The sequence below is a fragment of the Schistocerca nitens genome, chromosome 12 (genome assembly GCF_023898315.1).
Source record: "Schistocerca nitens isolate TAMUIC-IGC-003100 chromosome 12, iqSchNite1.1, whole genome shotgun sequence".
In the NCBI taxonomy this organism is placed as follows: Eukaryota; Metazoa; Arthropoda; class Insecta; order Orthoptera; family Acrididae; genus Schistocerca; species Schistocerca nitens.
The window spans coordinates 167,296,461-167,321,995 of record NC_064625.1 but is presented as its reverse complement, the minus strand read 5'-3'; the positions used below and the strand labels follow the sequence as shown (position 1 = coordinate 167,321,995).

At 42.7% G+C, this 25,535-nt stretch overlaps 1 protein-coding gene across 1 annotated transcript in view; it reads left to right on the top strand.

Annotated features, from left to right (window-relative positions):
* The window catches only part of LOC126215349 (peroxidase-like), a 389,248-nt gene that overhangs the window by 250,526 nt on the left and 113,187 nt on the right, over positions 1 to 25,535 (top strand). Inside the window, exon 4 of the mRNA XM_049942035.1 lies at positions 5,935 to 5,980. The gene's annotated coding sequence lies outside the window, so the exon portion shown is untranslated. The remainder of the gene's footprint in view (positions 1 to 5,934; positions 5,981 to 25,535) is intronic.

Below are 25,535 nucleotides of genomic sequence, written 5' to 3'. Positions count from 1 at the left end.
TTACGAGAAAGCTTTGACTGGAATACTTTCGCTGAAATTCTGAACGTAGCAGGGCTAAAATGCGGGCAGCGAAAGGCTGTTTCCAATTTTGCAGAAAGCAGATGGCAGTTATAAGAGTCGACGGGCATGAAACGGAAGCAAGGAAAGAAATGCATGATAAAAGAAATTATTCAGATAGTTAAGGGAAACGAACATTTAAGTGTGATGGGCGACTGGAATTCGATAGAAGTCAAAGCAAGACAAGGAAAGAAATAAGAGTTAGCCGGCTGGTAGAATTTTGCACAGAGCATATTTTAATGGTTGCCAACACCTGGTTTAAGAGTCGTGAAAGAAGGTTGTACATGTGGAAGAGACGTGCAGACACTGGAAAGTTTCCGGTTGTTTATGTAAAAGTAAGACAGAGATTTCTTAACCAGGTTTTAAACTATGACATTTCCAGGGGCAGATGCGGACTCTGACCACATTTTGTTTTTGTTAAAACGGAAGTAGTTGTAAAATTAAGGAGATGGGACCTGGATAGCTTGAAAGAATGAGATATTGTTGAGATTTCAGAGGGAGCATTAAGCAACGATTCACTAGAACCGGGGGAAGGAATTCACAAGAAGACAAATGGATAGATTTAAGAGGTGATATAGTGAAGGGAGCAGAGGATAAAACAGGTAAAAAGACGAAGCCTAGTAAAATCCTTAGATATCACAGGAGGTATTGAATTTAATTGATGAAAGCAGAAAATATTAAAATGCAGCAAACGAAAGAGAGATTACAAATGTCTAAAAATAAGATGGACGCTACTGGTCCGACCAAGCAACATGTTTCCAGTCATCATCAGTCCAATGTCGGTGTGGACGGGCCCGAGCGAGCAATAGAGGTTTGTGTCATGCAGTCACCAAGGATACACGAGTGGGCCCTCGGCTCCGAAAGCCCATATCGGTGATGTTTCGTCGAATGGTTCGCGCGCTGACACTTGTTGATGGTAAAACATTGAAATCTGCAGCAATTTGCGTAAGATTTACACTTCTGTCACGTTGAACGATTCTCTCCAGTCGTCGCTGGTCCCGTTCTTGCAGGATCTGGCCGCAGCGATGTCGGAGATTTGATGTTTTACCAGATTCCTGATACTGACGGTACACTCGTAAAGTCGTACAGGAAAATCCCCACTTCATCGCTGTCTCGGAGATGCAGTGTCCCATGGCTCGGACGCCGACTACAACACCACGTTCAAACTCACTTAAGTCTTGATAACCTGTCATTGTAGCAGCAGTAACCGATCTGAGAACTACCGAGCGAGGTGGCGCAGTGGTTAGCACACTGGACTCGCATTCGGGAGGACGACGGTTCAATCCCGTCTCCGGCCATCCTGATTTAGGTTTTCCCTAAATCGTTTCAGGCAAATGCCGGGATGGTTCCTTTGAAAGGGCACGGCCGATTTCCTTCCCAATCCTTCCCTAACCCGAGCTTGCGCTCCGTCTCTAATGACCTCGTTGTCGACGGGACGTTAAACACTAACCACCACCACCACGATCTGAGAACTGCCCCAGACTCTTATTGTCTTACGTAAGCGTTGCCGACCGCAGCGCGGTATTCTGCTGTTTTCATTACATTTTAAAGGGCATGCCTCTACCAGTTTCTTCGGCGCTTCAGCTTTTACCGACCGAGGTAGAGAACCGTAAAAAGGATGTCGCAGGGGGCGGCATTGGGCAAAGTGGCGGAATGTCTGATGTGAGTGAATTTCGGGCACGCCCTCTGCTTCCGGCCACCCCCGCTTTCCAGGGAAACAGTGGAGCCACGTGTGTGGCGATAACGACTCGACACAGCTCGGCGGAAGCAGAGGGACTCCAGAGCGGCACTAGGGGTCCTCTGACGGCGGTGTCGCTCCAGCCCTTTTCTCGGAACCGTCTCTGGAAGCTTCCGGCACGGTTTTAAATTAAAGCTGCGCGCAGATTCCTTTCGTCCATCCACGCAGACGGACAGCATTCGCACTTCGCGCGTCGGACCACGAAGAAGCTGCTGCGACCGTATGGATAGAGGTGTCCAGGGAACTGAGCCAGTGGGTGTGGTGACTTGCGATTGTGATCACAGCCTGATTGCTTCCTCTCGCACCGTCCACTAAAGGTAACTACCGAAACATGTTGTTGTTGTTGTTGTCTTCAGTCCTGAGACTGGTTTGATGCAGCTCTCCATGCTACTCTATCCTGTGCAAGCTTCTTCATCTCCCAGTACCTACTGCAGCCTACATCCTTCTGAATAGTGTATTCATCTCTTGGTCTCCCTCTACGATTTTTACACTCCACGCTGCCCTCCAGTACTAAATTGGTGATCCCTTGATGCCTCAGAACATGTCCTACCAACCGATCCCTTCTTCTAGTCAAGTTGTGCCACAAACTCCTCTTCTCCCCTATTCTATTCAATACCTTCCCATTACTTATGTGATCTACCCATCTAATCTTCAGCATTCTTCTGTAGAACCACATTTCGAAAGCTTCTATTCTCTTCTTGTCCAAACTATTTATCGTCCATGTTTCACTTCCATACATCGCTACACTCCATACACATACTTTCAGAAACGACTTCCTGACACTTAAGTCAATACTATATGTTAACAAATTTTTCTTCTTCAGAAACGCTTTCCTTGCCATTGCCAGTCTACATTTTATATCCTCTCTACGTCGACCATCATCAATTATTTTGCTCCCTAAATAGCAAAACTCCTTTACTACCTTAAGTTTCTCATTTCCTAATCTAATTCCCGCAGCATCACCCGACTTAATTCGACTACATTCCATTATCCTCGTTTTGCTGTTGTTGGTTTTCATCTTATACCCTCCTTTCAAGACACTGTCCATTCCGTTCAACTGCTCTTCCAAGTCCTTTGCTGTCTCTGACAGAATTACAATGTGTTCGGCGAACCTCAAAGTTTTTATTTCTTCTCCATGGATTTTAATACCTACTCCGAACTTTTCCTTCGTTTCCTTTACTGCTTGCTCAATATACGGATTGAATAACATCGGGGAGAGGCTACAAACCTGTCTCACACCCTTCCAAACCACTGCTTCCCTTTCATGCCCCTCGACTCTTGTAACTGCCATCTGGTTTCTGTAGAAATTGTAAATAGCCTTTCGCTCCCTGTATTTTACCCCTGCCACATTTAGAATTTGAAAGAGAGTATTCCAGTCAACATTGTCAAAAGCTTTCTCTAAGTCTACAAATGCTAGAAACGTAAGTTTGCCTTTCCTTAATCTTTCTTCTAAGATAAGTCGTAGGGGCAGTATTGCCTCACGTGCTCCAACATTTCTACGGAATCCAAACTGATCTTCCCCGAGGTCGGCTTCTACCAGTTCGTCTGTAAAGAATTCGTGTTAGTATTTTGCAGCTGTGACTTATTAAACTGATAGTTCGGTAATTTTCGCATCTGTCAACACCTGCTTTCTTTGGGATGGGAAAAAAGGTCGATGTTCATTTATTCATATCTCGAAAATAGGAAGCAGGAGCTTGTCTGTCTATAAACTGGGAACAGACTGTTTCTGACAGATAGACTGTAAAGTGGTGAAGGCATTGGTGGGGATGGGTGATGGGGGGGGGGGGGGGGGGCGGTTCAATAAGGCTCTTTTCCGAGTCCACTGCTCTTTTAACCCTTGGATGCAAGAGTGGCTGGACTAACAAAAATCCACGAGAGGGGTCTGTGAGACCATTAGCTTAAAAGGAATACTAAATATTGGCATTGAAAGAAATATTATCAAATTTTGAACTGGTTGGGGACACAGAATGAAAAAGAAGGTATTTATTATGATATTGTGAACTCTGTTTTATTATGGTATGAAATACAATATTATATATTACAATATAACTTTCCACAGTCGAATAACTGTCAGTTTCATTGATCCATGCCAGAATATTTGCTCATTAAAAATACCACTCTGCAGAAATAATTTGCAGAATGTTTGACCACATTTCTATCTAGTAGATGTGGGCATATGGAGCATCTGCGTTTTGGTGATCTTTCAGTTCCCGCATTCTTCGTCTGTTGCAGAGTAATTTCGCAACGTTCTCCATGTGAGAAAAGTTCTGCTTTTATCACATCTGCCTTCCATGTAGTTAGTATGCTGCTTCAAAAATAAGCACAAATTATTTCTTGCTAATACATCCAATAGTTTGTCCATAAGATGAAATACGATCTTCTAGACTATCCCTTTCAAGTGTATATAGTATCTTGTAGCCAAACCTTCTCTCACTTGTTACGTCTTTAAATTACAGTGGTGCTTTGTTGCAGAGACTTAGCAATATAACGCATTTGTTCTTTTTGGCCTTTTGGCCACACAATACATAATCATAGCTGCGCGGGGTAGCCGTGCGGTCCAGGGCGCCTTGTCACGGTTCGCGCGGCTCCCCCCGTCAGAGGTTCGAGTTCTCCCTCGGGCATGAGTGTGTGTGTGTGTGTGTGTGTGTGTGTGTGTGTGTGTGTGTGTGTGTGTTGTTCTTATCGTAAGTTAGTTTAAGTTAGATTAAGTAGTGCTTAAGCCTAGGGACCGGTAACCTTAGCAGTTTGGTCCCACAGTCCTTACCACAAAATTCCAATTTTTTTGCATAACCATAAAATTGTCTTTCAGACGAAAATGGTGATTATAAAAGTTCCCTGGACGTGGACGTCTTTATTTCGAGTGGATTTTCCTTGTTGTTTGGTTACAGTATCTGTTACCGGGCCAGGTGGAATTTTCATGACATTGTTCACCTGTATTCTGCTCACTCTTGGCATACACTGTATTGGGTTCCATAATGATCGGTAAGGAAACCAGCAATTCTGTACTCTGTGTCGTCTGATTCTTCACAACTTGGGTGCTAGAAGGCATGGGTTAATAATTCTGACAACCATCAGTACCGAATCTTTTCTTGATCAAAGAAATCTTCATTTACAAGCTATTCATTAACAGTTGATTGAAAGTTTTGGTCACTTCAGCTGACTTTTGATGTTCTTCTGTCTCTTACAGGTAGTATACTATCTATGTCCTAAGTAACGATTAAAAGTGTCGTACATACTAATTATGTTTATGATACGAAACTTATGTTCATATGAATGAGAAGCAGACTTACCTTCAATTCAGTACGTAAACGTAACTTCTACAGTATTTCTGACGTCTGAACAAAGAGTATAATTGAGCGAAACTAATAATTGTTATCAGTACTCGAGCTACTTTAACACTCCATTCAGGTAAAAGGTAAATCAAGTATCGGAAAGACGCGGCGTCTTAAAGTCTCCTGTCATGCATTATGCTTGAAGGATTACAAGATTCATAAAATAAAGTGATTAATTTGACTTGAAACAAACAATGTTCCTTCCGAACAACTGTATTTCCTAGGAGTATACAGGACAGCAACTACAATAAACAAATTTTACGAGAATTTCTCGTGGAAATGAAATGTATACGGTTCTAGAAGACCCCCGTTAAGCATCCAAGAGCTAAATGTGAGAGTGATCTGACACAAAACATTGCAGGAAATTAAAAAAATTCGGTTCGAAAATGACAGAAGTGTCATTGTCGAAGACAAAGTACGTACTGTTCCAAACGATTTAGCAAACAGTGTAATCGCGTAATTGACACAAAATGCAATGCATACAGTTTCCGCCAAGGAACTCGTCTAGATTTTTTTTTTGTGATGCGTGAGTAGAGAGTATAAACTTAGCTTGCTGACTGTAATTTTATAGAGGCAGTTTACTCATGTATAGCTGAAAATCCATGTGTATCACCAGTCAACAACCTTGTAGGGCCATGTGTTCATACTATACGGGAAAAGATCACATGTGGTCTAGTACGTTTCCATTCTACCGGGTAGTCCTGTTTTCCACTGGACGTGTTTTCATATTCTCAGTTTCCCTGTAATTTCTCCGAACGAATTCTCTGTTGTATAGCATTAAAAGACGTATCTCTTCTTTTATTCCAGGTTGCACCAGAGGTACAAGAGTTGGACTGTGCGCCGTGCTCAGTGGGTAAGTGCGTATAGCTGCACCTATCTGGCTCTTAGATATTACACTGGTCTTGTCGCAATACAATGTAATTACAACTAGATGATAACCGATTTCACGTCACTAGCAATCATCCTCGTATATATTGAAACAAACAGAAAAATTGCCTTTCAGTTAATGCGAAACGCTTGTAACGACAGCTAAATATGCTTTAACAAGCGTTTTAATCCTTCATTCCGCACTTATTTTAAAACACCATTTTTTAAAAAATTGTTCAAGGCTGTCAGAAACAATGTTGAAAAAATAATACAGTCTTAATAATGAAAAAATCTTTTTTACGGTAACGGAAAACTTTGTGATATTTATCATATTCACTGATACGTGACACTTTGCACTTACGCAGAACCGTGTGAAAATCATACCACTAAGAAACATTTATTAAGTATAAAAACATTATTTTAAATACCAGATGAACAGTATTTATGACAGAATCAATGGTACTATCGAAAATGGACGGATGGCACGTGTCTTTAGATACTATAGAATGCAAAAACAGCAGTTTTTGTCTTTTTTTCAGTACAACCATTGTGGATGACGAAATGAAACTGTGATTTAAATTGGCGATTTATCTGGCAATAAATATGCAACCAGTCGCTTTTTTTAAGTATTTATGCAACCATGAACACGTTTTCCAGACAATGAAGGCTCATCATCAGATGAAGTAGATAGTGTCGGAAGTTCCATGCGCCTTTTCGCGGATCGTGCTGTAGTATACAGAGAAGTTGCAGCATTAGAAAATTGCAGCGAAATGCAGGAAGATCTGCAGCGGATAGGCACTTGGCGCAGGGAGTGGCAACTGACCCTTAACATAGACAAATGTAATGTATTTCGAATACATAGAAAGAAGGATCCTTTATTGTATGATGATATGATAGCGGAACAAACACTGGTAACAGTTACTTCTGTAAAATATCTGGGAGTATGCGAACCGAATGGTTTGGAGTGGAATAACCATATAAAATTAATTGTTGGTGAGGCGGGTGTCAGGTTGAGATTCATTGGGAGAGTCCTTAGAAAATGTAGTCCATCAACAAAGGAGGTGGCTTACAAAACACTCGTTCGACCTATACTTGACTATTGCTCAGCAGTGTGGGATCCGTACCAGGTCGGGTTGACGGAGGAGATAGAGAAGATCCAAAGAAGAGCGGCGCGTTTCGTCACAGGGTTATTTGGTAAGCGTGATAGCGCTACGGAGATGTTTAGCAAACTCAGGTGGCAGACTCTGCAAGAGAGGCGCTCTGCATCGCGGTGTAGCTTGCTCGCCAGGTTTCGAAAGGGTGCGTTTCTGGATGAGGAATCGAATATATTGCTTCCCCCTACTTATACCTCCCGAGGAGATCACGAATGTAAAATGAGAGAGATTCGAGCGCGCACGGAGGCTTTCCGGCAGTCGTTCTTCCCGCGAATCATACGCGACTGGAACGGGAAAGGGAGATAATGACAGTGGCACGTAAAGTGCCCTCCGCCACACACCGTTGGGTGGCTTGCGGAGTATAAATGTAGACGTAGATGAAGGTGTTACAAGAACATAATGTTGTGGACCAAGTGTAGTCATATGTAGCGTGATGCTGCTGGCGGAAATGAGGGAAATTTAGCAATCGGTGACGAAACTTCACGAACCCGGAAGTCTTTCATGCTTTAGGTATTTACAGTGTACTGTCTTCTGGTATCCATATCAGATCTCTTCCAATAGCGTACGTTATTAAGCTATGTACACAGTATTTAGCTGCACTTGGTTTTACACTGATTCACAGAATGTAAACACTGGATGTTTTTATAAAGAATATGGACATGATAGATATCCATCACATACAGTGGCTCGAAAACATGTTCATGGTTGAATAAAGAGTAAAAAAAAGCGACTGGTTGCATGTTTATTACCAGATGAATCGCCAGTTTTTGTCATTGTTGAAACATAAGTTGACTTTGCACATGACAAAGGTATATTGAGGTTGCTGTTAGGGCGTTTGCACATTATTCACTTCTTGTTCTACATTGGCTAGTGATTAAAGGAATCTAATCTTATATGCTTTGGAAGTAACTATGATCGCCGATGTTTAAGCCCGTTGATCTCTATTTGGTCTGTGCTAGGTGGTCTACCGCGATATTTTGCTTCAGGACCAATGTGGTAAAGAGCATGAGCCAATTCAGTTGTGAACTTCTGGTTCATTGGCATGTCTGCTGTTCTTCTTTCAGTGAGTAGCCTTCTGTAGATAATCGATGAATTTATTACAATCATATAAATCACATGGACAATCAAACATAAATAACATCGCTTGGACTTAATCTTTACATGACATCTGGCAAGGTTACTACATAATAAATCTACATTTCCCATATGTGAGTTGTAAATAGAAACTACAGCAGTACATTATGCCATTCTGCATTTTCTATTCTTCCTGTCGAACATTTTCATTGCAGATTTTGGCAGCTCGCCGACAAACGTAGACAGAAAACAGACGATATTTACAAAATCGAGTAAATTTCCACTTTGCCAACGGTATTAATGTGTTCCTCAGAATACAAGCACTTTCGTATTCTATTCCTTTGGATCATTTCCACAAAATGAATAGCTAGCTTGAATAGGGATACAACCAGATGTATATAGGTATATCTGTCAAAATAGAATTTGGTGATCTGGTCCCATGGAATTTCTGTTACGAAGTCAACCACAACGTTTCCAAATGCTGCCATATCTGGTTCATTACGAAATGAAGCACTGTGGGTTTTCCTTTTTTTCAAATGATTCAATTTTTATGTAGCTTTGAATGAGTTTAGAAACTTGTAGTATATCAGCAACAATTTATATTGTTATTTTTATTGTTTTGTATGGTTTTATAGACGAGATTAGCGTGTATTCTTCGTTTTCAATAGACACACCTTGTCTGTGTTTTGTCGAGTTGTAATATGTTAGTAAAGAGCTGTGGCAAATTTTTCGTTGTGTGCTCTTGAGTCTGTTGAAAGTCGCCATGTTTATTTGCAGGTTCGTTCCCCAACCTCCCCAGTGTCTCTCCAAATCCACGCCGACACAGTGTAGCTGAATCTTTCTGTAGTAATTACAATGACTAGAAAGAGAAATATTTACGTTCGCGTCTTACCTAATTATTTACCAGAGATGAGCACTCGTTTATTTGTTCGCGAAACACATCTTTTACTCTTACTGACGAGTTGTAACACGTAATATTCACAAATTCCCTTCGTCTGTAATAGAGCAAGAACACAATCAAGAGTTATTTACACTCAACAACAGACACAATAAAAATCAGAGATAATGCAATGATAACATTTACTTTTCTTATGGAAGGAGAAACGTCTTTGGTTCGTACACACAGCACGGTATCTGATAGTTATAACCGTAATAATATATGATTTTACAAAGACCATTATCATCATCCTCCGAAAAATTATTTGAATTATATGTAGCCCCTCGAGTAACATCAGGCTCGCTACCACTATCTGCAGATTTGAGAACATTCACAGTTATACTAGTATCTTCATCCGAATCGTCAAATCAAAGCCATTTTCACCGTCAGACAGACAATCTAGGGCCATGAATAATTCTACTTGAGTCATCACTTTACGTCTTCTATTTTCAAAATACGGCAATGACAACACTCGAACCATCATGAGAAACTAGAATGAGGCATAATAAAGGAAACTCTAATTTGTTATTTTTTGAGTGTGGGTAGCGACATTACTACGCGCTACTGCACATACGCAAACAAAATTGATTCATGTAGTACTTACGTATTTACTAGCAAAAAATTAAAGCTGAACTGAACAGTATACTGTGGGAAGGCTATAGAAGCATGATACATCTTTTGCGTTCAATTCTTGCTCGCGAGTACCAACAAAAGAGGGCAGAAAGCGCCAGACACGCCATGAGCTCAGTAACTCGCTATAGCTTTAGGTCCTTTTCAATCATCTTCATTGAGCAACACTGCTCATCTATAAAATCCAGTTTTCAGTGTTAAACGTCAAGGACACCGATGAAAAGAAAACTGAACCTTTGCTTTTCACATCTACAAAGCAGCGCATTGATGTTGAAACGTCCCCTTGGAAAAGTTAAAGAATTACTGTGCTGATAAACCTCTTACGTTATTTGATTTTCAAACAACTAAACAGAACTGAACGTACTCGGACATTTCTCTCTTTACTTATTCTGATCAACACTAAACTGACACACAATATTTTTTGCGCAACGCAGTCTGACTTTCAACAATTCCTACAAAAGAATGGCCCTGACTAACAATAACCTATAACTTTCATGAATCGCTTACCGCACAAAAATCTTCGTTAACTCGAACTACTGCAATACAGCTAGCGCCAATACTGCCAACTAAATAAAAGATTGTAACTACTGAAGGCACTAACTACTGATAGGCATAGTTAGCAAATGAAAGATTTTGATAGAGAACAATTTATTTACCTTAATAATGTTCAAAAGTCATCATATATATATATATATATATATATATATATATATATATATATATATATATATATATATATATATATATATCAGTTCATGATATCCAATATTACAAATTTACTCTTTCTGACGGACACACGTCCAGATCGTCCGCTCTCAAAATTCTGCCATCTCTCCCACCACATCCACCACTGCTGGCGGCTCACCTCCAACTGCGCAACGCTACGCGCTGTTCACATCCAATTCCCCAACACTACAATAGCAAATATTTCAACAATGCAAACCAGCCACAGACTTCACACAGCACAGTCAGTGATTTTCATATAGAGCGCTACGTGTCGTTACCAACATTAAAACCTAAACAGCCTACTTACAATGTGTTAATACTGACAAGCTACGCTTAGTACCCATGTTGTGATTTACACTGTACTTGGCGTACAAGGGCGCCAAAACCCGGGGCAAGGGGGATCCGCCTGCCTCCCCCCCCCCCCCCCAATAGCTCTTAAGGAAAAGAAAATAAAACATTGCAGCCAGGTGACTTTCTTTCAAGAAAATGATTAGAAGTCGCTATTACGTAGGTTTTTAATAGGCTCGCAACTGCAACTTTTATATGGCTACTTATAAGTCGCTATTCGCCTTCAAAAATTTTAAAAATACACCTTACCCCAAGTCGTTATTCACAGTTTTTAATGTATTAATACTTTCATGAAAAGTGTATATTTTTTAAATACTGTTAGGTTGTTTTCGACGTTAAATGAAAGGTAATTTTTGTGTTTGTTTGCATACACCTGAAGATGGTTGCTAGTGAACCGAAATCGGTCATCATATAATTGTAATCACATTTTATTGCGATAAATACTATTAAAAGCTACAAGCATTGATTGCAGTTCATGGCCTAGCGATTAGTTTCGCTGTCTCCAGATCGCGCGTTCCAGGATTACATTCCTGCTGGGTTCTAAGATTTTTTTCGCTTTATTAATGAAAATGCGCACAGTGTGTAAATGCAAACAAATACAGATGCAAAACCCAATACAAATACAAAGCTGACCTACATTACTCTAGTCCTAGTTTTATTATTGACACTGTTCTTTTTCTGCAGTTTTTGCATGGTATCTCTCTGTGTTCATCGCACAGTTAACATATGCAGTCTTTATTCGGCTAGTGGACTCTCTTGTTTTGGCAGAACTTGTGGTGGAACCCACGAGTTGCATATCGTGTTACCATGTGTCGAAGTTCGTAATTTGCCTTTTTCCACTCTTCTGTTATGACGGCGCCGCCTGGAAGTCGTTTCAGATAAGAGCTGTGTTTTTCTGCGAGTATGTGGCGTGTGCTTTCCTTGGCCGTGGTGTTGGGCAGGAGCATCTTCATTTTGATGTCTTCTATGAAGAAGCTTTTTGAGTTTAAGACGTAAACCAGTGTAGAAGGCGCTGTCTTCTCAACGCCCAGGATTCGTTTCATATAGCGGGATTTGAGTTTCTCTAGTGTTACTAAGTCACTGACTTCCAGCTTGTCCCAAATTATGTGGATCCTGTAAGTTGGTACTGGTGCTACGGTCGTTTTAAGTAGTGCCTTCGTCGTTTTTATTGAGAGTTTTTCAGGGCGTTGGATGTTGTAAGTTGCTTAAATTGCTGCTGTTGCTCTTCCTTTCACATATGTGTTAAATAACACAGGAGACGAGGTACTGGCGGAATAAAAATTGAGGACGGGTCGTGAGTCGTGCTTGGGTAGAGCATTTGCCCGCGAAAGGCAAAGGTCCCGAGTTCGAGTCTCGGTTCGGCACACAGTTTTAATCCGCCAGGAAGTTTCAACATCAGTGCTGTTTCCAGAGTGATTAACATATTTGTACTTTTATACTACTTCTAGTGGTTTGTCAGTTTAGCACCTTTTGTAGCTTTCCTTTGTCTTCTGAACCTATTACCATGTCATCCGCATCTACATCTACATGGATACTCTGCAAATCACATTTAAGTGCCTGGCAGAGAGGGTTCATCGAACCACCATCACAATTCTCTGTTATTCCAATCTCGTATAGCGCGCCGCAAGAATGAACACCTATATCTTTCCGTACGAGCTCTGATTTCCCCCATTTTGATCGTTCCGCCCTATGTAGGTCGGTGTCAACAAAATATTTTCGCATTCGATGGAGAAAGTTGGTGATTGGAATTTCGTGAGAAGATTCCATCGCAACGAAAAACGCCTTTCTTTTAATGATTTCCAGCCAAAATCCTGTATCATTTTTGTGACACTCTCTCCCATATTTCGCGATAATACAAAACGTGCTGCCTCTCTTTGAACTTTTTCGATGTACTCCGTCAGTCTTACCTGGTAAGGATCCCACACCGCGCAGCAGTATTCTAAAAAGAGGACGGACAAGCGTAGTGTAGGCGGTCTCCTTAGTAGGTCTGTTACATTTTCTAAGTGTCCTGCCAATAAAACGCAGCCTTTGGTTAGCCTTCCCCACAACATTTTCTATGTGTTCTTTCAAATTTAAGTTGTTCGTAATTGTAATACCTAGGTATTTAGCTGAATTTACGGCTTTGAGATTAGACTGATTTATCGTGTAACCGAAGTTTAATGGATTGCTTTTAGCACTCATGTGGATAACCTCACACTTTTCGTTATTTAGGGTCAACTGCCACTTTTCGCACCATTCAGATATTTTTTTCTAAATCGTTTTGCAGCTTGTTTTGATCTTCTGATGACTTTATTAGTCGATAAACGACAGCGTCATCTGCAAACAACCGAAGACTGCTGCTCAGATTGTCTCCCAAATCGTTTATATAGACAAGGAAGAGCAAATGGCGATAACACTACCTTGGGGAACGCCTGAAATCACTTCTGTTTTACTCGATGACTTTCCGTCAGTTACTACGATCTCTGACCTCTCTGGGCTCATGAACTAACTGCTCGAAATAATTTTCAGAGAATGCGTTTAGCACAATTTCGGATGATATTTTATGCGTACCTCCCGAATTAAACATGTATTTTCGCCAACATATCGAAGGTAAATTGAAGTCACCACCAACTTTTATCGCATGAAGCAGGGTTGCCATTCGTCCCAACATATAGGGACCGTCGCCGTTCTGGACCTCCTTGTCCCGACCTTCCGACCAGACAATTTTGTCCCAACTTTGCAAAATACTGTTACAAGCTTGGCACAAGTACTGAAGTGACGCCATCTGTTACCGCAACATGTAAATGCAGCCTCCGTTACTTTTATTTATATCAACAAGTTTACAGTATGTTGAAAGGTCGCCTCACAATTTTTTGACGCCGAAGACAGGCCACCTAAAATAATTTTTACAGTAGTCCGACCAGTGAAATTTACTTCATGTTCCTGCAATACGTAAAAAGCATGGAGAAGAATAAAGTCTCGGTAATTCAAATAAGAAATATATCAATCATCATTCAAAAATGTCTGAATGAAAGGAAGAATGGCAATTTTATTGGCGTGCAAACCGAGATGAATTTGAACAAATTAAACAATGAGAATCCTAACTAAGAAATAATTAATATGATTTCGAAATTTGAGGAAGAGACCATGGCTTTCTACACCATAGCATTCAATTACTTAGAGGAATTAGTTATTTCTTTTAACAAATATCAAACATTTGAGTGGATGACGCTCTACGAAACCCCAGATCGGGTGACGATTGAAAATACTATTATATACCTAACTAAAAATAGTGTGAAGATTTCCGGCAATAATTATTTGCAGGATTATATTAGTCGGAAGAGCTTTGTAGAAAGTAAGTGTGACGCAGAAGAATGGAAATCTAAATACTTCGTGGAAGAAAGGTGGATTTATTTTCTTAAGGACACCGAAAATCCTGAACGCAAACGCCAACTGTTAAAATTATGCAACTATTTGTTTTCTATTCCCGCACACGACGCCACGGTGAAAAGAGTAATTTCGCTGATGTCGGCCCAGTGGACTGATGAAAGAAATCGACTGCTGCCAGAAACAGTGGAATCAATCTTACAGTACCAGTTTAACTACAAGCTGACTTGCACGCAGGTTTATAAATACGTAAAAGGGAAAAAGAACTTGCTGGAAAGGGTGAAATCTTCCGAAAAATATCGTGCACCAACTACATCTGCCGCAGTAAGTTCCATGTAACTGCGTTCTAAATAAAAAGCAATTAAATTAAATAAATATTTTACTTCATTTCGACACCCCCCTCTCAGAGTGTCCCGACGCGATCACAACTAGATATGACAACCCTTAGTATGAATGTTGCTGAGCTGTCAAAAATGATCTTCGTGATTCCTGTCGTGGCGTAGAACAGTGTCTGACTGATCGGGTGTTTGTACAGTCGTAATTCCTTCACCTCATCTGCGCAAGTTTACGAAGCGGATACAGATAGCTGTGTTACTTTACGTCAGGCTGTACAAATTTATTTGACTGTTGGCTAATTTCATTTCGTTGGCACATTTGTAAAAGATATAACGTTTTCAGTTATGTGTCATAAGCCAACACACACCTCAACAAACAAGAAGTAATGTAAAATGTGTCAAATAAAATAGAGGGCTAAAGGAAATTAGGAAACTATGGAAAGCTTATATACACTCCTGGAAATGGAAAAAAGAACACATTGACACCGGTGTGTCAGACCCACCATACTTGCTCCGGACACTGCGAGAGGGCTGTACAAGCATTGATCACACGCACGGCACAGCGGACACACCAGGAACCGCGGTGTTGGCCGTCGAATGGCGCTAGCTGCGCAGCATTTGTGCACCGCCGCCGTCAGTGTCAGCCTGTTTGCCGTGGCATACGGAGCTCCATCGCAGTCTTTAACACTGGTAGCATGCCGCGACAGCGTGGACGTGAACCGTATGTGCAGTTGACGGACTTTGAGCGAGGGCGTATAGTGGGCATGCGGGAGGCCGGGTGGACGTACCGCCGAATTGCTCAACACGTGGGGCGTGAGGTCTCCACAGTACATCGATGTTGTCGCCAGTGGTCGGCGGAAGGTGCACGTGCCCGTCGACCTGGGACCGGACCGCAGCGACGCACGGATGCACGCCAAGACCGTAGGATCCTACGCAGTGCCGTAGGGGACCGCACCGCCACTTCCCAGCAAATTAGGGACACTGTTGCTCCTGGGGTATCGGCGAGGACCATTCGCAACCGTCTCCATGAAGCTGGGCTACGGTCCCGCACACCGTTAGGCCGTCTTCCGCTCACGCCCCAACATCGTGCAGCCCGCCTCCAGTGGTGTCGCGACAGGCGTGAATGGAGGGACGAATGGAGACGTGTCGTCTTCAGCGATGAGAGTCGCTTCTGCCTTGGTGCCAATGATGGTCGTATGCGTGTTTGGCGCCGTGCAGGTGAGCGCCACAATCAGGACTGCATACGACCGAGGCACACAGGGCCAACACCCGGCATCATGGTGTGGGGAGCGATCTCCTACACTGGCCGTACACCACTGGTGATCGTCGAGGGGACACTGAATAGTGCACGGTACATCCAAACCGTCATCGAACCCATCGTTCTACCATTCCTAGACCGGCAAGGGAACTTGCTGTTCCAACAGGACAATGCACGTCCGCATGTATCCCGTGCCACCCAACGTGCTCTAGAAGGTGTAAGTCAACTACCCTGGCCAGCAAGATCTCCGGATCTGTCCCCCATTGAGCATGTTTGGGACTGGATGAAGCGTCGTCTCACGCTGTCTGCACGTCCAGCACGAACGCTGGTCCAACTGAGGTGCCAGGTGGAAATGGCATGGCAAGCCGTTCCACAGGACTACATCCAGCATCTCTACGATCGTCTCCATGGGAGAATAGCAGCCTGCATTGCTGCGAAAGGTGGATATACACTGTACTAGTGCCGACATTGTGCATGCTCTGTTGCCTGTGTCTATGTGCCTGTGGTTCTGTCAGTGTGATCATGTGATGTATCTGACCCCAGGAATGTGTCAATAAAGTTTCCCCTTCCTGGGACAATGAATTCACGGTGTTCTTATTTCAATTTCCAGGAGTGTATATGAGGGACACTAATAGAGAAAGCTCTAATGACTAACATCCCGTGCCTTTTACCATTTTCCAGGAATAACTCTAGTGTCGATGACACTCTGGGAACTTAGAACCACTGGCTCTACCCCTCTCCAATAATATCGCTGCCCTACCGCAGGAAGAACAACTGTATCTTTGCCATCAGTTCTCTGGAGTATAAGCTCTATGGTACACGCATTGCGTATACGCTGCAAGAATAAAAGTATTCATAGTAAGCGACGGGGGTGCGAGTCATTGTTTATTGTCGTAACTACCACACTCGCTCCCCACTACCTGCAACACAATGTGATGCCAGTAAATCTCACATAATGGCTCACTTGTCAATAAAAGGTCATTGAACAAAATACTCACGTAATCATTTCGTTTCTTGGTGCACTATGAGACGGAGCAATCATCAACGGGTCATATTTTATTCATGTCTTGAAAACACATTATATTGAAACTACTATTAGGCATAAAACCACATTATATCTGCTGTCATCATTACCTTATTCTCTAGTCTCGAAGATTAGGTTCTTTAGTACCTGATGTACGAAACTCGTACACTAACTTCACAGAAACATCAAGTTGTTGGAAATGGCATGTAAATGAGGAAAGACGAAAACTAACCTTCTAGAGAGTAAAATAATGCTCACAGTACATATAAAAACATTTATACGACTTCAGTATGAGATTTTCACTCTGCAGCGGAGTGTACGCTGATATGAAACTTCCTGGCAGATTAAAACTGTGTGCCCGACCGAGACTCGAACTCGGGACCTTTGCCTTTCGTGGGCAAGTGCTCTACCAACTGAGCTACCGAAGCACGTGAGTCGTAGCGAAAGGCAAAGTTCCCGAGTTCGAGTCTCGGTCGGGCACACAGTTTTAATCTGCCAGGAAGTTTCATTTATACGACTTAATGTCATTCTACATCTACATCTACATCTATACTCCGCGAGCCACCTTACGGTGTGTGGCGGAGGGTACTTATTGTACCACTATCTGATCCCCCCTTCCCTGTTCCACTCACGAATTGTGCGTGGGAAGAACGACTGCTTGTAAGTCTCCGTATTTGCTCTAATTTCTCGGATCTTTTCGTTGTGATCATTACGCGAGATATATGTGGGCGGTAGTAATATGTTGCCCATCTCTTCCCGGAATGTACTCTCTCGTAATTTCGATAATAAACCTCTCCGTATTGCGTAACGCCTTTCTTGAAGTGTCCGCCACTGGAGCTTGTTCAGCATCTCCGTAACGCTCTCGCGCTGACTAAATGTCCCCATGACGAATCGCGCTGCTTTTCGCTGGATCATGTCTATCTCTTCTATTAATCCAACCTGGTAAGGGTCCCACACTGATGAGCAATACTCAAGAATCGGACGAACAAGCGTTTTGTAAGCTACTTCTTTCGTCGATGAGTCACATTTTCTTAGAATTCTTCCTATGAATCTCAACCTGGCGCCTGCTTTTCCCACTATTTGTTTTATGTGATCATTCCACTTCAGATCGCTCCGGATAGTAACTCCTAAGTATTTTACGGTCGTTACCGCTTCCAATGATTTACCACCTATGGCATAATCGTACTGGAATGGATTTCTGCCCCTATGTATGCGCATTATATTACATTTATCTACGTTTAGGGAAAGCTGCCAGCTGTCGCACCATTCATTAATCCTCTGCAGGTCTTCCTGGAGTACGTACGAGTCTTCTGATGTTGCTACTTTCTTGTAGACAACCGTGTCATCTGCAAATAGCCTCACGGAGCTACCGATGTTGTCAATTAAGTCATTTATGTATATTGTAAACAATAAAGGTCCTATCACGCTTCCTTGCGGTACTCCCGAAATTACCTCTACATCTGCAGATTTTGAACCGTTAAGAATGACATGTTGTGTTCTTTCTTCTAGGAAATCCTGAATCCAATCACAAACCTGGTCCGATATTCCGTAAGCTCGTATTTTTTTCACTAAACGTAAGTGCGGAACCGTATCAAATGCCTTCCTGAAGTCCAGGAATACGGCATCAATCTGCTCGCCAGTGTCTACGGCACTGTGAATTTCTTGGACAAATAGGGCGAGCTGAGTTTCACATGATCTCTGTTTGCGGAATCCATGTTGGTTATGATGAAGGAGATTTGTATTATCTAAGAACGTCATAATACGAGAACATAAAACATGTTCCATTATTCTACAACAGATTGACGTAAGCGAAATAGGCCTATAATTATTCGCATCTGATTTATGACCCTTCTTGAAAATGGGAACGACCTGCGCTTTCTTCCAGTCGCTAGGTACTTTACGTTCTTCCAGAGATCTACGATAAATTGCTGATAGAAAGGGGGCAAGTTCTTTAGCATAATCACTGTAGAATCTTAAGGGTATCTCGTCTGGTCCGGATGCTTTTCCGCTACTAAGTGATAGCAGTTGTTTTTCAATTCCGATATCGTTTATTTCAATATTTTCCATTTTGGCGTCCGTGCGACGGCTGAAGTCAGGGACCGTGTTACGATTTTCCGCAGTGAAACAGTTTCGGAACACTGAATTCAGTATTTCTGCCTTTCTTCGGTCGTCCTCTGTTTCGGTGCCATCGTGGTCAACGAGTGACTGAATAGGGGATTTAGATCCGCTTACCGATTTTACATGTCATTGCAGTAATTGTTACGTAAAACATATCCATTCTACACCCGAATAAAATATGTTCGACTGATAATGTCACAAATCTGTTGAAACATTATCAGGCAATTATAATATTAGTTCTCTGTATAATCAAGAAGAACCACAGACTAATATATACAGTGTCACACTGGTGGGTTACCGTTCGAAGGTGGAACAACATTAGCGCTCTAAGCCGTTAGAAAGCAGTCACATGCGTCGTAAGGATAGTATTTGTTTTTGATTAGTTTCTACTTAATTAACGAAATAGTTTTTATATTTTTGCGTTCCCATTCGTTAGTAAATTAACAAGAGTCATGAATTACCGTGAAATACATTTAAAAACAGCCTAATTACACTGACTGAATGACATAAGCTACAACTTATTCATGAAGAAATGCTTTCGAATATATGTGTATTTGCAGCTTATTCCACTGAGAACAAGAGAATATCAACACGTATGTAATGTATGAGAAGAATATATTTCTATTGTTTTCTGCTATTGTTATGATTGGCATTTTTCTCGAGACTTAGAATTTTTTATGGAGTCTAATGATTCATCTATTCTTGGACTTCACTCGACTTTCTAATATACGAACATTTTTGTAGATGTAATTACTTTTACTTCAAAAGCGAATGTGTTTGAGATTCTTGCCGCATGTCGGTCACATTTAGCAACAATTCTGGAATTGGTTTCTTCAGTGTTGCGAAACAGTTGCTTTGCTTTTAACGATTTGTTACCACGTTTGTGTGGTTTTTCCTTAAGCTGTAGATATCGTGGCTCCTTTGAAACGTTGAGGAATGTAACATTACATTCCACATAGGTTTCCTACGTTCTACATTCACTGATTTGGTTGAAAGTGTAGCGAACAAAACTCCGCTTTGTTGGATAGATACGCGACGTCTCTCTGTAGGTCAGGCCTTCTTATGTATACTAGCAACTTTTTGTTATTAAAGGAAAAATGACATTATTCAGTAAACGTCTGAACAGAATCGTAAATAAACTGTATTGGAAGATACAATTTTGTGCCTCCCAGGATCCTTAGGAAGCCAAAGAATGGGAAATGTGGTGTACTTTTTAGTTATTGCCTACTTTTAAGGCACTACATACACAATCTATTGGAAAACCTATGCTACAAATCAATATAACGTTGGTATTTGCACACATCCGATATCATATTCAGAAGTGTTGCATGCTGGCCGCTTCGGGCGCTAATATTGTTGTGGGTAACAAAAAATAGACGAAATTTTTCGACTGTTACGTTATACTGTGGCAGAATCAAATTACTATAATGAAGCGAACTCAGTGACACAATGCTTCCTAGGCTACTACCGAGCGAGGTGGCGCAGTGGTTAGACACTGGACTCGCATTCGGGAGGACGACGGTTCAATCCCGCGTCCGGCCATCCTGATTTAGGTTTTCCGTGATTTCCCTAAATCGCTCCAGGCAAATGCCGGGATGGTTCCTTTCAAAGGGCACGGCCGACTTCCTTCCCCGTCCTTCCCTAATCCGATGAGACCGATGACCTCGCTGTCTGGTCTCCTTCCCCAAACAACCAACCAACCTAGGCTACTGCAACGTGCCGCAGACATGTCGGCTATTAATATGCATTTTGCACGGAGCTAGTTGTGACCTTGACGTCTAGAAATGCTTGGTTACGTGCATGTCCAGTGTGGTAAAAAATAAACTGTATACTTGCAGAAGCGAACAGAAATTAACGTTTTGACCGCAAACTGCAGGTGCGTAGGTGAATAATATTTTCCAACATCAGAATATTAGCAACTTGCGGTTACAGCATTAGGAATTAAAAGAATGTTATGAAGAGAAACGAATAGTTAAAAGGAGTGGTAAACACGTGTATATCACATTCCGCATCAAGTCGCCGGTTCCCGCGCTGCTTCGCATATCAGGTAATCTCACTTCTGACTCGTGTCTATACATGAAAACCATGTATTCAGACGAGGAAGGCTACCTTCTACATCTACATCCATACTCCTCAAGCCACCTGGCGGTGTGCACCTCTATCGGTTCTCCCTTCTATTCCAGTCTCGTATTGTTCGTGGAAAGAAGGATTGTCGGTATGCCTCTGTGTGGGCTCTAATCTCTCTGATTTTATCCTCATGGTCTCTTCCCGAGATATACGTAGGAGGGAGCAATATAATGCTTGACTCCTCGGTGAAGGTATGTTCTCGAAACTTCAACAAAAGCCCGTACCGAGCTACTGAGCGTCTCTCCTGCAGAGTCTTCCACTGGAGTTTATCTATCATCTCCGTAACACTTTCGCGATTACTAAATGATCCTGTAACGAAGCGCGCTGCTCTCCGTTGGATCTTCTCTATCTCTTCTGTCAACCCTATCTGGTACGGATCCCACACTGCTGAGCAGTATTCAAGCAGTGGGCGAACAATCGTACTGTAACCTACTTGCTTTGTTTTCGGATTGCATTTCCTTAGGATTCTTTCAATGAATCTCAGTCTTGCATCTGCTTTACCGACGATGAACTTTATATGATCATTCCATTTTAAATCACTCCTAATGCGTACTCCCAGATAATTTATGGAATTAACTGCTTCCAGTTGCTGACCTGCTGTATTGTAGCTAAATTATAAGGGGTCTTTCTTTCTATGTATTCGCAGCACATTACACTTGTCTATATTGAGATTCAATTGCCATTCCCTGCACCATGCGTCAATTCGCTGCAGATCCTCCTGCATTTCAGTACAATTTTCTATTGCTACAACCTCTCGATATACCACAGCATCACCCACAAAAAGCCTCAGTGAACTTCCGATGTCATCCACAAGGTCATTCATATATATTGTGAATAGCAACGGTCCTACGACACTCCCTTGCGGCACACCTGAAATCACTCTTACTTCGGAAGACTTCTCTCCATTGAGAATGACATGCTGCGTTCCGTTATCTAGGAACTCTTCAATCCAATCACACAATTGATCTGATAGTCCATATGCTCTTACTTTGTTCATTAAACGACTGTGAGGAACTGTATCGAACGTCTTGCGGAAGTCAAGAAACACGGCATCTAGCTGGGAACACGTGTCTATGGCCCTCTGAGTCTCGTGGACGAATAGCGCGAGCTGGGTTTCACACGATCGTCTTTTTCGAAACCCATGCTGATTCCTACAGAATAGATTTCTAGTCTCCAGAAAAGTCATTATACCCGAACATAATACGTGTTCCAAAATTCTACAAGTGATAGACGTTAGAGATATAGGTCTATAGTTCTGCACATGTTCGACGTCCCTTCTTGAAAACGGGGACGTCAGTTAGCAATAGGACGAAAACATTTTTGAAAAACTGACATAGCTTACTATCAAGTGCTTATTTTAAACTAATCGAAGAAATTAGAAATAAACAAAGCAATATACTATTACAGACAACTCATCCCGCAGTCTTAAAAAATTTGTAGTAACTGCACGATATCCACAAAACTTTGCGGTCAAAATTACACAAACTGTAGAGGATACGAAACTCACTGCAATGAGATATATACACTCCTGGAAATGGAAAAAAGAACACATTGACACCGGTGTGTCAGACCCACCATACTTGCTCCGGACACTGCGAGAGGGCTGTACAAGCAATGATCACACGCACGGCACAGCGGACACACCAGGAACCGCGGTGTTGGCCGTCGAATTGCGCTAGCTGCGCAGCATTTGTGCACCGCCGCCGTCAGTGTCAGCCAGTTTGCCGTGGCATACGGAGCTCCATCGCAGTCTTTAACACTGGTAGCATGCCGCGACAGCGTGGACGTGAACCGTATGTGCAGTTGACGGACTTTGAGCGAGGGCGTATAGTGGGCATGCGGGAGGCCGGGTGGACGTACCGCCGAATTGCTCAACACGTGGGGCGTGAGGTCTCCACAGTACATCGATGTTGTCACCAGTGGTCGGCGGAAGGTGCACGTGCCCGTCGACCTGTGACCGGACCGCAGCGACGCACGGATGCACGCCAAGACCGTAGGATCCTACGCAGTGCCGTAGGGGACCGCACCGCCACTTCCCAGCAAATTAGGGACACTGTTGCCCCTGGGGTATCGGCGAGGACCATTCGCAACCGTCTCCATGAAGCTGGGCTACGGTCCCGCACACCGTTAGGCCGTCTCCCGCTCACGCCCCAACATCGTGCAGCCCGCCTCCAGTGGTGTCGCGACAGGCGTGAATGGAGGGACGAATGGAGACGTGTCGTCTTCAGCGATGAGAGTCGCTTCTGCCTTGGTGCCAATGATGGTCGTATGCGTGTTTGGCGCCGTGCAGGTGAGCGCCACAATCAGGACTGCATACGACCGAGGCACACAGGGCCAACACCCGGCATCATGGTGTGGGGAGCGATCTCCTACACTGGCCGTACACCACTGGTGATCGTCGAGGGGACACTGAATAGTGCACGGTACATCCAAACCGTCATCGAACCCATCGTTCTACCATTCCTAGACCGGCAAGGGAACTTGCTGTTCCAACAGGACAATGCACGTCCGCATGTATCTCGTGCCACCCAACGTGCTCTAGAAGGTGTAAGTCAACTACCCTGGCCAGCAAGATCTCCGGATCTGTCCCCCATTGAGCATGTTTGGGACTGGATGAAGCGTCGTCTCACGCGGTCTGCACGTCCAGCACGAACGCTGGTCCAATTGAGGCTCCAGGTGGAAATGGCATGGCAAGCCGTTCCACAGGACTACATCCAGCATCTCTACGATCGTCTCCATGGGAGAATAGCAGCCTGCATTGCTGCGAAAGGTGGATATACACTGTACTAGTGCCGACATTGTGCATGCTCTGTTGCCTGTGTCTATGTGCCTGTGGTTCTGTCAGTGTGATCATGTGATGTATCTGACCCCAGGAATGTGTCAATAAAGTTTCCCCTTCCTGGGACAATGAATTCACGGTGTTCTTATTTCAATTTCCAGGAGTGTAATTGATGGTCGGAAATGAATACAGATTTTTTATTGAGATGTACAACTGAACACCTGATAGTGCGATGGCCGTTCAATAAGTAGTGCAACACATTTTTTCTCTAAAAGAAAGTTGGTTCTATTCAGGATCCCAATACACTGTACGAGGTGTGGCTAGAAAAAAACCGGACTAGTACTGGTGAAACAATAAAACGAATGCAGTAAGGCTGAAAGTCGCGTGGCCTGTCGCGTGACTCTCGCTCCGCCTACTGCTCGAGTTTCATCTGCCTCCTGCACTCAGTCTGCCCGTGGCGTCTGTTTTAAGTAGTTGACGTTTTGTCTGTGCGTCGGAAAATGTTGAGTGTACAGAAAGAACAGCGTGTTAACATCAAATTTTGTTTCAAACTAGGAAAATCTGCAAGTGAAACGTTTGTAATGTTACAACAAGTGTACGGCGATGATTGTTTATCGCCAACACAAGTGTTTGAGTGGTTTAAACGATTTAAAGATGGCCGCGAAGACACCAGTGATGACACTCGCACTGGCAGACCATTGTCAGCAAAAACTGATGCAAACATTGAAAAAATCGGTAAACTTGTTCGACAAGATCGCCGTTTAACAATCAGAGCAGTGTCTGAGTTAACAGGAGTTGACAAGGAAAGTGTTAGGCAGATTCTTCATGAAAGTTTCAACATGAACAAAGTGTGTTCAAAAATGGTTCCAAAGTGTCTCACAATTGAACAGAAGGAACGCCGAAGAATGATTTGTTCTGACATCCTGGAAAACATTGAAAGTCACTCCAAGTCGAAGCCAACGTCTACATCTCCATCTGCAAATCACATTTAAGTGCCTGGCAGAGGGTTCATCGAACCACCCTCACAATTCTCTATTATTCCAATCTCGTACAGCGCGCGGGAATAATGAATACCTATATCTTTCCGTACCTTCTTACAAAATGTTATTACTTGCGATGAATCGTGGTTTTTTGCTTACGATCCCGAAACTAAACGCCAATCGATGCATTGAAAAACTCCTGGTTCTCCACGACAAAAAAAAGCACGAATGTCAAAATCGAAATTCAAGGCAATGATGATTGTTTTTTGTTTTTTGTTTTTTTTTACATCAAAGGGATTGTGCACATTGATTGGGTACCAGAGGGACGAACAGTGAATCAGCATTACTACATTAGCGTCCTGGCTACCCTACGTGAGCGAGTACGGAGAAAACGGAACGATTTGTGGAGAAAAAAGTCATGGATCCTTCACCAAGACAATGCCCCAGCTCACAGTGCGTTGTCAGTGAAGACGTTTTTGGCAAAACACAACATTCCCATCTTAGATCATCCACCCTACTCACCTGATTTGGCCCCCTGTGACTTTTTTCTTTTCCCTAAAGTCAAGTCAGCTTTGAAAGGAACTAGATTTGAGACTGTTGAAGCAGTAAAAGAAAAAGCGACGGAAGTAATGTATGATCTGCAGCATTGCTATGAACAGTGGAAAATTCGTATGGAGCGGTGTAG